Genomic DNA, 16,313 nt, shown 5'->3' on the forward strand with positions numbered 1-16,313 from the left:
ATCACTCAATTCTGAAGGAGATGATATAGAATCATGAAAAACAGACAAAAAATAACAATCATTACATATCACTAGTATTTAGTTGCACCACCTTTGGCTTTTATGACAGCTTGAGGTCTCCGAGGCATGGACTAGATGAGTGATAAAAAACAGTATTTCTTCATCAATATGGAGACAACTCTCTTTGATTGCAGTTGTCAGATCATCTTTGCAGGTCGGAGATATGCTGTGGACAATTATTTTCAATTTCCACCAAAGGTTTTCAATTGGGTTGAGATCTGAGCTATTTGCAGGCCATGACATTGACTGAATAAGTCTTTCTCCAAGGAATTTCGCTCTGTGTTGTCATCTTGAAAACTGAGTTCATCATCCTCAAATATTTTTTCGAATCAAGGAATAAGAAAGCTGTCCAAAATGTCAATGTAAACTTGTGCATTTATTGCAGATCTTACCACAGCCACTTCAACAGTGCCTTTGCCTGGCATGCAGCCCCATATCATTAAGGACTGTGGGAATTTTGATGTTTTCTTTAGGCAGTCCTCTTTGTAAATCTCACCGGAATGGTACTAAACAAAAGTTCCAGCATCATCACTTTGTCCAATGCAGATTTGTGAGTCATAACTAAGGATAACCTTCATTAAGTCATCCACAGTCCATAATCGCCTCTTCTTAGCCCATTGCAGTCTTGTTCTTTTATGTTTAAGGGTCAACAATGATTTCCTTTTACTTTTCCTATATTTAGGCGATTTTGCACAATTCTGTCACCTAAATTGACTACAACTTCCTCCCATTTCCTCTTCATTTGTCTTGTTGTGCATTTTCTGTTTTCAAGATGTATGTACTTTAGTTGTTTATCTTGAGGCCTTCATGTCTTACTTGGCCCATCAGTATGCTTGACATTAGCAACCTTCCTATGCTGTTTGTATTTGGTCCAAATCTTTGATACAGCTGACTGTGAACAGCCCACATCTTTGGCAACAATACGAGTAGAGTTACCTTCCTCAAGAAGTTTTTGGTCTCCAGAGACAGCTCTCTTGTTGGAGCCATGATTCTTGCCAATCCACTTAGTCCAGGAGCTCTTCAAAATGTGGTAACTGCATTGTGTTTAACTACTGACTAACAAGCACACTTAATCCAAGCCATGTGCTCAATTAGGGAAAGGAAATAGACTGTTGTCTTCTTATTTTCCACTCGAAATGCACTGATTCCTTTTTTTTTCTCAGAAATGAGTGATTCCATATTTATTTCCCCCCACTTGCCCTATAAAAGTAACATTTACTGACCATTGCAATGTTTTTCTCTTAATTTGTTTGAGAGTTTCTGAATGCCAATATGTTTGACTTTAGTATGACCTTACGCTTGTTCCATGTTTGTGATCTGACTTTTTCTACAGAATGAAATGTCTGAGTGAGGGGTTGCCCAAAACTGGCGAATCTATACATTTTTCTAGGGGTTGTATTACAAGTGCGCCACCCACATAAGAAAAGAGCCATCAACCTTCAAAAATTGACACGAGGTAATTCAAAACATCTTCAGATGATTAACCACCTGACCAAACAACAAAAGGTGAAGCTGTTTTAAAGTTTTAGTTTAAAAATCTAAAGGTGAATCAGAATCCCCCCCCCAAAAAAAATTAAAAAATTATATATATATATATATATATATATATATATATATATATATATATATATATATATATGGGCAGCACGGCGGCGCAGTGGTTAGCGCTTGTGCGGCACAGTTCATGTCATGGGAACCTGTCGTGGGTTCAAATCCAGCTCCAGACATCCTGTGCGGAGTTTGTATGTTCTCCCCGTGCTTGCGTGGGTTTCCTCCGGGCACTCCGGTTTCCTCCCACAATCCAAAAAACATGAATTTCAGGTGAATTGGCCGGTCCAAATTGTCCCTAGGTGTGAATGAGCGAATGAGTTGTCTGTCCCTGTGTGCCCTGCGATTGGCTGGCAAACAGTTCAGGGTGTCCCCTGCCCACTGCCCGGAGATGGCTGGGATGGGCTCCAGCCCCCCCCCGCGACCCTAATGAGGATAAGCGGTACGGCTGATGAGATGAGATGAGATATATATATATATATATATATATATATATATATATATATATATATATATATATATTTTATATTTACAGACAGCATTGTGTTAACTTAAATGTATAGGATCTGATTGTTCCAATGGTCTTTACTTTGTGGTTCAGTGATGTGTCTGCTATAAGGAATGCTCTGCATATTTTCCTTACAGGGTTTATAAATAGGATACAATTTACATTTGTCTTTGTGTAGTATGTGTTGTATAAAAACTAAAAACAATGCACTGAATTATTTAACATGCAAGATGGCCGAGCTAACTGACACACAATAAGTTGTAAAGCCTGGACACTAGATTTATGCATGGCATGCAATCAAAGCTCTCAAATGGGGATACTTTGTGTTGGTCTAGAACAAGAAACAGTACTATCACATGGAAGCTTGCATATGGATTTACTCCAAACAGCTCTCAGGCCTACTGCTAGACAATCCAAAGTTTGGCAACTTACAGTGGTGCCATGTGAATTTGTCAGCAGATGGGAGGTATAATAATGAACATTGGGTGGAACAGGCTAAAGGAACTGATAACAAACACACAAGCAAAAACCTCTAAACTATTGGACCATGAGGGTGTTAAGAAAGGGCATACTTGAGTAGGCGAGGCTCTTACTAAGGCAAACATAACTCAAGGGAATTTCCAAAACAGGAATTGTTTAATCCTAGAGAAACAAAAAAATCATGACCCATAGAAACAAACATGATATTACCATTTATGTATTGGCAAATACACGTATTTTTAAAACAAAATGTACAAGGGTACACTTTACATCTGGTTTCAGCATCTTTGTTTACAGTTGAGAAGATGGAAGTCCATATTTTCAAAACAACAGATTAACATAAAGTTCCCCTGGAGTCATGTGGCATTTGTATGATGAGATTGTATGAAAACAAATGATTTATGTTGGCATAACTGAACATAAAAGCAATGCTATAATTCCCTCATCTCATATCGTGGCTGTTTTCCATTTCTCTCTGAATCTCCTAATCAAAACATTTATTAAAAAAACATAAAATGGCCGGTCAGATGGCTCCAGGCGAGGTAAAGGCCCCTCACTACATATAGAACAAGTCTAATCATGCTAAATCTGTTTAATTATAGCACATCCAAAACACCAATCATGGGCAAATGCCCCAATACAATCCTAAAAGACTGAAGGTCCTAAAATGAAAGAGAACGCAAATATACATAAAACATGGTCAAAATGATGAAAACCATCCTGAATGGTTAGCATGCAAAATGAGAAAATAGCAATAAACAAAACTACATATCAAATACAGTCTTGAAGTGTTTTCTATTACTTTGTTTTGTGGTTTGTGTAGCTTCCTCATTTTTCCATCTTTACATGTTTTCATTTCCCCCAAAAAATTCACAATGATCAGGAAGCCTTGCAATGCTTGTGATGCGTATTCAGAATACATAAATGACAACAACAACAACAACAGGGACAACAGCATCAAGTGAATTAAAGGTCACATTCATTGCTAAACAAATCACTAAAACAAATGTCAGTAGAGATATATAAATAGACATGATATAAAGACACTGACTACACAAACAATACACACACATGCAGCAATGTATTTACCTATTAAGACCTATTAATAGTGGCAAGAGGTAATGTCTGTAGCACATGGTTCACTAAAGGTGGAAACATCTACATGGTGCCACACCCATTGCACAAAAATAAAACAATTGACCACATACATCATATGGTAACTAATCCAATCTAAAACTATATCATCCAAATCCAAATTCATCCATACTACTTTAAAAATCCCGATTTGTGTGTGGTGTTTATATGTGAATTACAGGCTTAGAAACGATTTAACCGATTTTGGTGAAAATTTACACAGTTGCTCTTTAGGCCTCAGCGAGTGTGTTTAGCTAGTTTTGTGTCAAGGCACTTCCAATAAATACCCCCAAAAAATTATATACATCTGGTTTTGAATGGTCTGCTTTTATGGGTATCTAACACTCACTGGCAGACAAATTAGGTACTGCACCTTTCTGACAACCGACCTCTCCAAGCAGCCGAATCTTATTTTCTATCGGCCATGAAAACATTTGAGAAACATATACAGTGGAACCTCGGTTTTCGAACGCCCCTCAGTTCGGACAAATCGGTGTTCGACCAAAAATGTAGAGAAATTCTTGCTTCGCTGTTCGGTCAAAAAATCGGAGTTCGAACGCCGCTCGGCTAGGGTGCGATGCTGAGCGGCGTATGGGTGTTTTAGCCCCTAATTATGCCTCCGAAGAAGGTCGGTGCACGCAGGACAGGTGAACAAAAAAAAAGTTGTTCGTCCAACTATTGCCTTTAAGAAAGACATTATAGATAAATATGAAAGAGGTGTACGAATTTCCGATATTGTTAGTGAATACAGCATGGCTAAATCTACTATCAGTACGATAGTAAAGAATAAGGAGGCTGTGAAATCGAGTGATGCGGCTAAGGAAGTTAGCGCTATAAGCAAGCAACTGCCGGTAGTTTTGGAAGAGGTTGAAAAACATTTGATGATTTTTCTCTCCCCACCGTCCACCACAAAGGTAAGAAATCCTATTCATAATCCTTTTTTTAAATTTTTACACGTTCATGTTGGCGTAATCTTCCGTACGAAAGATTACGCTAATGCGAACGTACGAATAGCCTGGGTTAGCTTCATGTTTATGTTCATGGTAAACATTCAGGGTGTTGGAACGGATTAAAACGATTTTACATTACTTTTATTGGGAAAAACGATTTCAGTAATTGAACAAATCGGATTTCGAACAGGGTTTTGGAACGGATTATGGTCGAGAACAGAGGTTACACTGTATGCTGAAAAGTCAACAAAGTAACCATCGGGAAAAAAAAAAAAAAAACTTTCATGGCGCCACCTCATCCAACTGAGGTCAATCCTCCTTCAACTAGACACTTTATAATGTTAGTGTGTAAATTCATTGTCACTGATTCCTGAAGAATTTTTTAAGGTCAGTGATATGACTCAATCCTAAAGCTGCATGCCAAGATGTGCAATATCCCAATGTTTGAAAGTAACACAAATTGAAACAATAGAGTGTGGCGGGGGTGTCAGTAGTGTTTGAGCATGAGGAATTGAATGTGGAGGCTGGCGTTGAAAGGCTTGGTAAGCTGAGAAATAGTGGGCACTGAACTGGCAGCTCTGCACCACTGCTCTGGGTTTCCCAGTTAATTCTCACGACAGGCTCATCCAAGATACATTCACACTGCTAACTTTCTCTTCTTTCAAAATAGATTAACAAAATAAATCATTTACTGATGATAATGTGTTTCCCTCCGATTCCCTCTTGTGGAAATAACTAATTGATCCGTCCAGTCTGAGATTGCCTTTCACCTTGCTGACTGACTGTCACTCAATCTTTGCAAGGACTCACATGCCGAGTGAATCTATCTCCTTCAGGAGAATGCAGAGTGTGAGGTTTTTGTCTGGACAAACACATTTTTCTTGACAGTCACCCATCACGCCGCAACATCAAGCCCCCTGTTTGTGGACACAGGCAGGTAAAAGAGACAGCTGGAGCACTTTGACAAATGGCTGTTGGATTTTCCGTGATGGGCGACGTCAAGTGAACTTCTCAAGATTTTCACGATTTGCACTCGAAGGTTATTAGTATACTTCTTGGCTTCAGAACAAAAAACATAATTTAGTGATTTTCTCTTGGATTATCTGACCAAACATTAAAGTCCATTATGGAATACATTTTTACTTGTGAGATTTGATTAAAACCAACATAAAAGAGTAGAGAACTGTCTACAGGAGAACATTAAACATCTTTAAAGATGAGTGCAATTGAAGCATAGATATTTGGGATAGCTAATACGTTTGTGAAGGTGACGGAAAGCAAAAGACCATATTCCGTGGAAAAATATCAAACTGGTTTGCCGAGCAAGACGTTGATGAAAGGAATATTATGAAGACTTTGAAGAATTCCACAAATAATATGGAGAGGGACGTCTTTGCCAACCCCTGCCAACAGGGTAGGGTAATTGTATCACAATACGATGTTTAAAAAGATCTTAAAGAAAACAAACGACAATATAACATCCATCCATCTATTATCTGCACTGGTTATCCTAACTAGGGTCGCAGAGGTGCCGGAACCCATCCCAGCCATCTTTGGACAGTGGGCAGGGAACTTCCTGAACTGGTTGCCAAGGGGCTATTTAGGCTTGCCAATCTACCTGCCATGCATGTTTTTGTGCTGTGAGAGGAAACCGGAGTACCCGGATAGATAGCACGCAAGTAGAACATGCAAATCTTGCACTGAGAGGCTAGTAGCTGGATTCAAACCCATGCCACCCGCGTGTAATATGCCATACCAAAATATTTAAAACAATCATTAGCAAATGGAATCAAACTACACATTTGGATTTTGCAAATAAATGATTTACCACAAAGATATTTGATCACAATTCTGTGGTGTAATGACAATAAAAGTGATGAAAAGTCGAAAGCATGTCTAAACAAAGGGACTGCTTATGATCCATGATTGCCTCTTGAAACGGTCTCTCATCTTTGTCGCCGATTTCACTAATCACTGTAACAGCAGAAAAAACAGATGTGAAAAAAGTGTGTTTATCTTGCAGCTTACAGAGAAGAAATCCAAACAAATTAAAAGAAGCTTCATCATACATTAACATGATACTGTAAAACACACACTGCTATAAACATATTCTTGGCAGAATTGGGTTCTAAGGTTTTTTTTCATTCTAATATATTCTTAATTCGTTTCTCATTGGAAAACAAGAAAAACAACAATTTTTAAAAATCCTTGAAAGGAGCAAACGTTTGTGGTAGTGATTGTGAATTGTACAAAATTGAGTTACGTTTGAGTTGATAAAATATATAAAGTCATGTTAGATAACTTGACTAATTCTAGGTTTTAGTATTCCCCTTACAAGAAAAAACAAGTTAACAATACAGTACAATATCGAGATAATGCTTAAAATTATTAACACTTTTGGTCAACAGGGTAATAACAATGTTTGCAGTACACTGTTAAAGTTACTTATAAATGCACTTTATGTTTATCCACATATTTGAATAAAGTAGTTACTTGCTATATTTATTTAATGGTTCCATGTATCCATTAAATGTTTTTCTTACCCAGAAGTCTGTCTAAATGGTGTTTTGATCAGTCTACAATATTCTTATTATAACACCTGCAAAATCCAGTTAGTTAATGTCTTCACAAAGGTCTATTGTGAAGATGTGACTTAGTTGCCTTGACTAAAAATTCAGTTAACTTTTATATTTTTTGTTACATTTCATTTTTTTTTATCCACGCCTCTTTTCAATAAAAAAGGGGCAGCCATTTTTTGATAAGGGATGAGTTTGTCTTGTTCACAAGCCCAGACTATTTTATTTTTCTAGTTTATTTTGTTTCTTTGCAATAAAAGGTTGAAACAGAACTGCTCTTTTCAGTTCTTGTTACTTTGTCCAAGAAGTTAAATTAAACAGGTGGCGGGACACAGATTGTCTATGGCATAGACTCTACGCCAACATTTTTCAGGCTAAGTGGATTTCCCAGCAGTTACCTATAAGAGAAATGAATTTACCTACTGAATAAAAGTCTGAAGAAATAAACCGCCATAAATAACCAAAACCTGAAAGATGCTGCAGTAAAGGCCTGGAAATAATTTCAAAATAAAAAACAAAGACAGCTGCTTATACTTTATATTTTAGCTAACTTAAATAATGGGACTATTGTAGCATAGGTTGTTTTGTCCTGTGGTTGGTTCAAATTGAAATAGTGAGTTTTTGTCTCATATTGATTTAGATCCAGAACAAAAATATCTCGGGTTTATGGCATTCAGAAAATTAACTGAGTTTCTTATTATTGGGGTACATAGAGGCTTGATACTAAAGTTTTCAAAGAAACATTTATTTGGTTGGAGTCAAGTCAAATGAACTAAAGTTGGATTTTGTTGAGTCGAGCCGGCAGCGAGACGTGGACAACAGAAAAAGAAGAACCCGACCACAACAATGAGTGAGTCACGGAGCCGAGATAAGAGGTTGCCTTTTTTTGCGCATTTAGAACAATCTGTGTCAGTCAGTCCGACGCAATTCTGTCTGATTGGAAGTCTGAAGACGTCACAACGTCCCGCTTATTGTAATCTTCATGCTTGAGCGTCCGTGGGAGGAGAAGGACTCCAGGTGACGAGCTGTCAGAGGCTCCTCCCGTCAAGATGACTGCAGGGTCAAGGGTGAGCGCAAGCCCGTCGAGGCAACTGCACGAGGCAGCGTGTTTCTGAGCTGTGCCGGAGGGCTGGGCGGCAGTATGACTGACTGCGTTTTTTTGTTTTTTTTTCGGCAGCTCCCCACAGCCCACAACACTGCTATCATGTTGTCTTGTTTCGTGTGAAGAAGCCTCGGAGGATGCATTTGATTAAATCCTCCAGCCGAATGTGAAGCCCTCCAGCCGAACTAGAAGATGTAAACGGTTTGGATTATTTCTCTTGGGCGTATTTTCTTACTATTCTGCCTGACTGCATAGCTGTTTAAAATCAAATCCTGTGACACTTCCGTAATTGGAGGCATTTATGTCTGAACGCCAAAGCGAATGATGGGAATTAATCAAAATTAAATGGCAAACCTCTCACATCAGTGCTCCCACAAGTTCACCTTACTTCCCAAAGAAAATGATCCATGATACTAAAGTGAATCTCTTTTGATCAGATTAACAAGCCTACTAATTATTTTTCAGAAATAACAAACCAAGAACAGATTTGCATCTGCTACTGCATCTTGCAACAATGAGAGGCAAGGAAAAACTTTTCAAAGTCGGAAAGATGGGCTTGAATTCCCATGGTCTGAAACAGGAAGGAAGAGGGACAAAAAAAGATAATGAAAGTAAAACACAAAGCCTCTCAATGGCAATTACCACGCATTGCCTGGTGCAGCTGACAGTTTGAGAGAAGCACTCTTTGCACGTTTTATTCTATGCAACAAAAGAGAGAATAAAGCAGAGGCACTGGAGTAGTGTACAAAGCCCAACTGCCAAGCTGGCTCACTAAGTGTTGTTTATTCATGTGAAAAAAAAGGTCCGATACGTGCCCATGACCCTGTAGACCTCTTGTTAATCTTTTACAATCTTGGTTGGGATTTTTTTTGTGAATTAATATGAAATATGTGTGTGTGTAACAGGCAAACTGTAGATCAAGTGGAAAGGATGGAAAGATTGTTGAAGTAAGTGTTATTTTATAATATTAAAAACATCTTATATATGAAAGAGAGACAGAGAGAGAGAGTGCAAGGCGCAGTAAATGAGTGGTTAGCGCTTCGGCGGCGCAGTTCTGAAGCCATGGGGTCAAATCCAGCTACCAGCTTTTCTGTGCAGAGTTTGCATGTTCTTCCTGTGCTTGCGTGGGTTTCCTCCGGGCACGCCGGTTACCTCCCATATTCCCAAAAACATACATGTCAGGCTAATTGGCTGGTCAAAAGTGTCCTTAGGTGTGAATAAGCGAGAGAATTGTCTGTCCCTGTGTGCCCTGCAACTGGCTGGAAACCAGTTCAGGGTGTCCCCTGCCCACTGCCCGAAGATAGCTTGGATGGGCTCCAGCACCCTCCTGAAGATAAGCAGTGCAGATAATAGATGGATGGATAGAGAGATATATCTGCCAGCGGAATGAAAATAAATGTATTTATTATAAGACTAAATTGATTCAAAAGTATCTTACAATATAATCAGAAATCCTCATTAAATTCAGATCTGCTGTGTGTATGAATCAGTCCCGTTACTGGTCACAAAATCCTTTACCTACAAGTGCCTAACAAAAGTATTGGCCCCCTCATGAACTTTTTGTCATATTTCAGGCCTCAAACTTAAATCTAAAGAACTGAAAATATTTCAGAGGAATCAACATGTGAGGCACAATGGTAAAGTGGAACAAATTTATTTCAACAATTTATATTTACAACGAAAAACAAACCAAATGGAATAGTAGGTGTTGCGAAGATCCTGGCCCCCTGTTCTCTCATCTTAACTCTCACCTGAGAGTTAAGTCTCTCATCTGACTTTAGAAGTTCCCTGATAACTTGTGAATGATCCAATGTCTACCTAAATGACTAACAATGACCGAGTGCTTTTAGTCTCAGTTTAAATGCACCTGCTCTGTGATGGCTTCAGATGTATGTTAATGGAGGCATTAGACAGACAGCATTATGAAGACTAAAGAATACACGAGGGAAGTCTGGAATAAAGTTGTGAAAAAGTTCAAAGCAGGAGTGGGATACTAGAAGATTTTTCAACATTTAAACTCCCCCCAGAGCACTGTGTGAGCAATGATATTGAAATGGAGATAGCATGAAAGCGCTGCAAACCTACCAAGACCTGGCCGTCCCTATAAACCTTTGACCCACACCAGGAGAAAAGTAATCGGAGACAGTGGTACAATTTGTGCATAGCACAAAGATTAGTCCTACTCCGCATAATTCTGCTCCTAATGGAAGCGTGGGAAGAAGAAAGCCCTTTCTGGAAGAATACCATAAAAAGGCCTGTTTTGCTTTGCAAAAAGCCACATGGAAGAGACAAATAATATGGGGAATAGGGTGCTCTGGTCAGATGAGACCAAAATTGAACTTTCTGGGCTGAATGCAAAGCATTCGGTTTGGTGTAAGAGTAACATTACACATCACCTTGAAAACATCCCAATGTCCAACATGGTGGTCGCAGCGTCATGCTCTGGGGTTGTTTTTTTTTTAGCAGGAACTGGGAAAATTGTTACAGTTAATGGGAAGAAGGATCGAGCCAAATTCAGGGCGATTCTGGCAGAAAATCTGCAAGAGACCTGACAATAGGGTGCAGTTACCTTCCAACAGGACAACGACCCTAAACATCGATATGGAATGGTTTAAAACTATACAAGTGTTAGGACGACCGAGCCAAAGTCCAGACCTCACACCTATAGAGCATTTTTAGAAAGATCTGAGTGACGGAACCAAAAAGACTTGTGGCTATGATCGCAGCAAAAACAAGTTGTACAAAGTATTTATTTAGAGGGGGCCAACATTTTTGCCACGCCTACTTTTCCCAAAAAATTTATGTGTACAATATACGACGTTGAATCAATTTGTTTTATTTTTATGATTGTATCTCTCATTTTGTTGATTCTTGGAAATTATTTTGAGTTTTTTTATGTCTATGTTTGAAGCCTGAAATACTGCAATGTGTCAAAAAGTACTTGGGGAGGCAATACTGGCACTGTGCAACTGACTAACCTTGCCGTTTTTTTTTCATGTACCGTTTGTGATGATACGTCACGTTGCGCTGCTGGGGTCTCACAGGAAACTTTGTAGGAATCCGAGGGGAGGCAGTGGTGTGGGCTTTGATTCTTCTGCAACTACTAATGAGCTGTAATCTGGAGCAGCGGGGGGGCTGGGGTGGGGACCAGGTTGCTCCAAAAGCGGGCCTCGTTTGTTGATAAAGAAGGGGGAGGAATAAGAGCTCAGGTGCTCATTTCCTGAGACTGAAGGACATAAAAGGAGGCAGCTGTAAAGATAATCTAGGTGAGGCTCAGGAGCTTGCGGGGATGTTAGTACCCAGCTGGCAATGCTGAATTTGTGGAAGGTGGGAAGTTTATTTCTTAGAGCAGGGGGGCACAGAGGGCCAAAACTTAGACCACACTTTTGGTTGGGGCCGAACAGGATACATATTTGCTGAATAAACTAAAACTTGACGTTTTTTTAAACATTTTATTCCAGAATAAACAAATTTAAACATTAAAAAAACTTAAAATACTTTGTTCTAAATAAAAACATCTTGCAAAACTATACAAATTCAAAATATGAAAAAAAAAATGTTAATACAAATCTAATTTGTGCTTTTCATTTTGGGATTTTGTTTGGTGAGAAACATCTGCCAGATTTTCATATTCTTCTTAACTCTTCAACTCTCTGTATCTTCTGCTCTGCGTGCAGGTTTTTCATCTTATCCTGATTGGGTTTTTTCTCATAGTGCCGTTTTACATAAAATTCCTTGATAACAGCCACATTAGCTCCACAAAGAAGACAAATGGGTTTACCGGCAATGTCAGTTAACATATATTGAGCAGCTTTGAAACGCTCTGTTTTCATACTCAACTTTTTGCTCGGCCATTGTGAGTGTTTAGAATCGGCGAAATCCACAGCAGCAGAAATGTCACACTGATTTTCTCCGTTTAGCCTTCCGTTACATTGTGACAGATAGAAGGTCGTCCCCATGCATTACGTCTGCGCTTCCTGTCACTAAAGACTCAATATAATGCACCTCTTTAAACTGGCTGACATGTTGTTTGTCAGTAGGTAGGTTTTGAAAGTGGCTGCGCTTGTCAGGCTACAGCTAACTAATGCAAATTTGAAGCGCTGCATTGTGGGACATGTAGTTTGAGAATTATATGCCGGGCTATTAAATTAGATTTATATAAAATGATTTCACGGGCCGGATGTAATTATATGCCGGGCTGTATGTTGCCCACGAGCCGTGAGTTTGACATACATGCCTTAGTATCACAGCTGCTCTCTTGGCCATATTACAATCCCACCTGGTCTAGTAACACACACACAGGCTAAAAGGAAACTTAGGAAGCTGCAGAAAAATAAGAAAGCCTTGTTAAGAATTGTTCCGCATTTTTTATCCACAGCCTTGAAATATGATGCCACCTGTGTAAGGCCTGCGTAGAAACAGGAGCAATATGTTTCAATGACAGCACTGACTGTTCTGGGAAAAAAAAAAGGCTCGTGTCATCTGCCGTAGCATGAAACGGCAGAAGGAATGGATTCATTTCAATTCAGAGCTGCCTGGGAGCGAATGAAAGCATGAGCAAAACAAAACAAAGCGCTTGAAAGAAGAGATGCAACCTGCGAGAAAAATGAAGAAAGTGGAAGATGGAGAGAATGAGAAATACTTTTTTTCACCTCGGGCTGAAGTGCTAAAAGCGACGCGTTCCAGTGGTGACAAAAACAAAAAACAAACGTGGCTTACTCAGGAGAACACCCAACCCTTGCATTTATTCAATTTTATTTCCTTCTGTGCTGGGCTTTACCTTCTTTATACTATTCCTGTCCACAAGTCATTTACAGGCATCTGCACATCAGTAATTTAATTTGCGTGCAAATATACACGCCATCTCTCCATTTCCAGAAAGGCAGGAAAGAAACCAGACTCAGTCAGCAGCCTTCGCCCCAAACAGTATCATTCGGGCTTTATTACATGTCAGCATCCCTTCCTTTCATTTTTTGTCAGGAGAGGAGATTACGCCCCAGGCCAGAAAGATATGCGGCGAAGGCGGGGGTGGTTGGGAGCGGCGGCGATGAGGAAGCTGATGATTGGAGCCGGAGAGGAAAGCGAAAGCTGGGCCATCTTCGGATCTTTTCTAGAGCTCAAACCACAGGTGTTTCTTTAATACCTCGCTTTGTTGGAAATGAGGATGAGGTGACGGGTTCTTCTATCTTTCTTTTCCTGCCTCTCAGGAAGACCAAAATATTTTCTCAGTTTCTTTCCTTTGTCTGCGTTCCTCACCAGTTTGCAATGTATGAGTGTTGCCAATGTGCTATCACATCCTGCCAGAGTTCAAATCCCTCAAATAGGGGTCGGCAGATTGACTCAAATATCGGTATTATCAATACTGAGCAAGCATTCGAATTGATGTTATAGTCCTGGGATTATGTAGATAGGCTAGCCCTTCTCTCTCTCACCAGGTGTCCTCTGCCACTTATCAAGGTTATGCCCGAGTAGTGGGCACAATTTTAGCGCCTCACACTACTTGCTGCTATCTGCTTCTGCATCCTGCCTGCCAAATCTTTGCGAGAACCTCTACCAGAGCTTAAACCAAAACTGTTCAACAAAAACCTGTAAATCCATTGTAACTATGGCAACAGAGACAATTGATACTTTGTCATCACTGCTGACTCTAATTCCAAAATATTGTGTAATGGAAGGTACTTCAGTTGTCTCGGTGACTTTATTATACAGTATTTTGTGGTGACTCATTTGGCTTTTGTTCTAAAACAGATCTAACATAAAAAAAACCCATTTCATTTTTTTTTTAACTTTTAAAGTTGTATGTAGTTATTTGAGAAAATAATGTTGGTACTAAAAATATATACATACCTGTCAACCTCCACGGCTCCGTGCCCGTACAAACCGTCGTATTTTCCTGTACAAAATACAAAATAATTGTACAACATTTTTTAATTTTTTTTTTAGGAAAAATGCATGATAGGTAATCCCCAGGCGGCAGTCGCATGCCATTTACAATTTTGCGTTTTTCCGTACAGATTTCCTTGTACGTCCTACTCGTCTTAAAATGCAAAAAAAACGTACTTTGTATGGCAAAACCCTACAGGTTGACAGGTATGAATATATATGCTGTGGTGTATCCCCTGTTAGAAATCCCCAGCAGTGTTTGGATATTTTTATGAGGAAAAACAGTTGACTAACCCAGTGATTAATCTCATAATCTGAAAGGTGACCACACGCAGCATTTAATCGTGACTTTGTATATTTAAATCAAAACATACTTTTTGAAGTCTTAATGGGTTTTTGTTTACAACAAACCTCCTGAAACAAATCCAATACAACATGACACGTGGGACTAAATAATGATATTAAGGGACAGAGGTGGAAGGGAGGCAATCAAATAAAACAGGGGAAAACAACACTATTTGACTTAAACTTGCATTAGGGGAACTGTGGGCAAACAGTTAAACAATTGGGTGTTAATGGGTGTTATTCTAAGATCAATATTCCCCGGATCACTTAAAAACCAAAACAAAACAAAAACACTCACAAGCAGGAAAATTCCCATTGTATTCAGTAAGTAGCAATCATTGAGTCTCATGGACTTGCTGAAACTAGATTGAATAAATCGTAGGTTTTATTTTCTTGTAAGGTTTTTTTTGAGGTCTTTGAAATATTCCTTGCCCTTGTGTAGGTTTTAGATCAGGGGATGGTGTAATAATACTGTGTAGGTTGCAATAATCTGTGGTCTGTGAAGCCCTTTGAGACTGCTTGTGATTGAGGGATACACAAATAAAGATGACTTGCAAATCAAGAAAGAGAAAGATCTAGAAAGAGACAGATCTAGAAAGGGAGGCATACACACACACACACACACACACACACACACACACTCATATATATATATATATATATATATATATATATATATATATATATATATATATACCGTATTTTCCGCACTATAGGGCGCACCGGGTTATAGGGCGCACCCCCAAAAAATAGTTTTTGGTCCTATATCTTCCATAGATAAGGCGCACCGGATTATAAGGCACTACAATGGGAACGTGGACAAAACAGTCAGATGATTCAGTCCAACTGATTACCCCCTTAACATTCCCAAAGCTTGCAAAGAAGCAAATAAGTGTCGTAGACACGTGCGGATGCGGTGTCCGTACGATGTCACTTAAATGCGTCATTTCAAATATCATTCGGAAGGTTGAAGTCTTGGGATTCAAGAAATGCCAAACATTTCTATGTTTCTATTTTCTTTTTCACTCGCAACTTTACTGTGCATATGACAATAAACACTTGGAATTGAGTTTAATTCACTCAACTCATCACAGCAACATCAAGATCGTTCTAAAACAAGATACCGGGAAAACATAAAGCCGCATAACTCACCTAAGTTCTCACGTTCAATAATGATACGCAATCATGGTCTTCTTACAACCGTTAGTGAAGTAATCCAGGAGAGTAAATTATTTGCAAATACAGACTGATAAAACATGTTTCTCTATGGTGTACTTTAGCAAGCTTGCTAAGTTTGCTACGCCATTGCTAAACTTGGCCAATTGCAAGATTTGTTTTGGTCATCTAGCCTATTGGAGGCTCTGAATAATTTCAGCCAATAGCGATCGATTTAACTGATGATTGACACATCTTTTTCGGCCAATTGCAGGGTTTGGTTTGGCCATCTATCCAATCCGAGGCTCCGAATAACTTCAGCCAATAGTGATCGATTCAAATGATGATTGACACATTGGTTAGCCAATGAAACGCCGGTAAATAAATCCCAGCATACACCGCGGACTTGCTACGCCATTGTTAAACTCGGCCAATTGGAGGGTTTGTTTTGGGCATCTAGCCAATCCGAGGCTCCGAATAACTTCAGCCAATAGTGATCGATTCAAATGATAATTGACACATTGGTTAGCCAATGAAACGCTGGTATATAAATCCCAGCATACACCGCGGAT

At 39.2% G+C, this 16,313-nt stretch overlaps 1 long non-coding RNA gene across 1 annotated transcript; it reads right to left on the reverse strand.

The window, feature by feature from the left end:
* Positions 1–6,405: 6,405 nt before the first annotated feature.
* On the reverse strand, positions 6,406–15,840 carry LOC148367404 (uncharacterized). Its single transcript, XR_015850198.1, has 3 exons — positions 15,739–15,840; positions 14,206–14,251; positions 6,406–6,654 (listed from the first exon to the last, which is right to left on the reverse strand). It is a non-coding gene; the product is annotated as an uncharacterized LOC148367404 (long non-coding RNA).
* Positions 15,841–16,313: the final 473 nt, after the last annotated feature.

Source organism: Urocampus carinirostris, chromosome 4 (assembly GCF_059441175.1).
Source record: "Urocampus carinirostris isolate Australia breed hairy pipefish chromosome 4, RoL_Ucar_1.0, whole genome shotgun sequence".
Lineage (NCBI taxonomy): Eukaryota > Metazoa > Chordata > Actinopteri > Syngnathiformes > Syngnathidae > Urocampus > Urocampus carinirostris.